The 1,636-nt window shown below is 43.1% G+C and overlaps 1 long non-coding RNA gene across 1 annotated transcript; it reads left to right on the forward strand.

Annotated features, from left to right (window-relative positions):
- Positions 1 to 213: 213 nt before the first annotated feature.
- LOC106518429 (uncharacterized) lies at positions 214 to 855 on the forward strand. The gene is made up of 3 exons (XR_001310317.1): positions 214 to 297; positions 391 to 775; positions 846 to 855. It is a non-coding gene; the product is annotated as an uncharacterized LOC106518429 (long non-coding RNA).
- Positions 856 to 1,636: the final 781 nt, after the last annotated feature.

Below are 1,636 nucleotides of genomic sequence, written 5' to 3' on the forward strand. Positions count from 1 at the left end.
ATTTTGTACTAATTGTAGGCATTTGAGGGGTTTTTTAGGCAGACCAATAAACAGAGAATTGCAGTAATCAAGATGATAAAAAATAAAAACATGGATGAGTAATCCAGGTAAAAAAGTCTAACAAGGTTGAGTCAGGTCCTCTGAACAGGTTATTTGTGGAAACTTTTTGTCTTTTATCCAAAATATCCTACTCCTTCAGTCTGAGCAGTTGCAGGCAACTGTAACTGCTCAGACTGAAGGAGTTGCAGGCAAGCTCAGTCTTATAATCAGAAGAAACTGTTAGAAACCTGGGTTTGGGTGAGTTTTTGTTGTCTTCAGTTTGTTTGTGCAGATAGTCTGGAGCTGCTGTCACTGGAGGGTAGAACCGCTGATTATCACTCACACCTGCAGATCCTCTCCTGCAATCATCCAGGGGAGAAAAAGAGTTGGCTGTCAGTTCTCCAGTGCCTGAGTGTTTYTCTGCAATGGTATCTCATGCTCTTGTAGTTTTTTTTCTCTGTGTTAATTTCTGAGATGTTTTTTTTCCCCTGTGGAACTTTATATTAACTCCTGCGATCTCCTTCCAAGGTTTCCTCCACCACCTCCTGGTTCATCTACCAGAGTTTCCCTTAGCCTCCTCGAGAACCCAAGATCTCCTGGAGCAGTTTTGAGACTGACAGCTTCAAGGTCTTTGTCCCCGGTCTGCACGGTAATCTGTCCTCCCATCGCTCCATCTGGCTGCACTGCACTCAACCACCCCCCACTGGTGGACGCTCCCTCACAACTCCAGTTAGAGGTTTTTTTTTTTTGGTTCATCATTCCATCAGTATTTTTGTGTTTCTCATCATATTCTCCTCTGCCTTCAGTGATTCCCTTCCCCTGGGTCTCCATCCCCAGAAGGAGATTCTCAATTTTTTTTTTATTTGTAAATAAACTTTTTGAACTTTCCTCGTCTCCTGAGAGTGTTCTGCATGTAGGCCAAACATCTTTCTAGAAACATGACAGAAACCCTCCTAAGGACCTGGCTCAACCTGTTTAGATTTCTCCAAGTGTTTGAGAGCCTCAAAAAAGCATATGGCAGAAATTGGCAGTTTTCCATGTTAGAAATGGCAAATGCACTATATTGCCAAAAGTATTTGCTCACCTGCCTTGACTCACATAGCTGAAGTGGCATCCCATTCCTAATCTATAGGGTCAAATATGACGTTGGTCCACACTTTGCAGCGAGAACAGCTTCAACTCTTCTGGGAAGGCTGTCCACAAGGTTTAGAAGTGTTTATGGGGATTTTTGACCAATTTTCCAGAAGCACATTTTTGAGGTCACTTACTGATGTTGGACAGAAGGCCTGGCTCTCAGTCTCTGCTCCAACTCACCCCCAAAGGTATTCTYTTGGGTTGATGTCAGGACTCTGCGCAGGTCAGTCAAGTTTATTCACACCAGACTCTGCCATCCATGTCTTTATCGACCTTGCTTTGTACACTGGTGCACAGTCATTTGGAGGGGTGAGCAAATACTTTTGGCAACATAGTGTACTTTATGATAATTTATACATAAATCATACAAAATGTGAAATACCCCCCAGTAACACACTCGCCAACACTTCAGGACACTCCTTCTCTAAAGGTTTCAGTGGGTTTACTGTATCTGACCACACAA

The sequence above is a fragment of the Austrofundulus limnaeus genome, unplaced genomic scaffold, assembly GCF_001266775.1.
Source record: "Austrofundulus limnaeus strain Quisiro unplaced genomic scaffold, Austrofundulus_limnaeus-1.0 Scaffold61, whole genome shotgun sequence".
NCBI classification, from domain to species: Eukaryota; Metazoa; Chordata; class Actinopteri; order Cyprinodontiformes; family Rivulidae; genus Austrofundulus; species Austrofundulus limnaeus.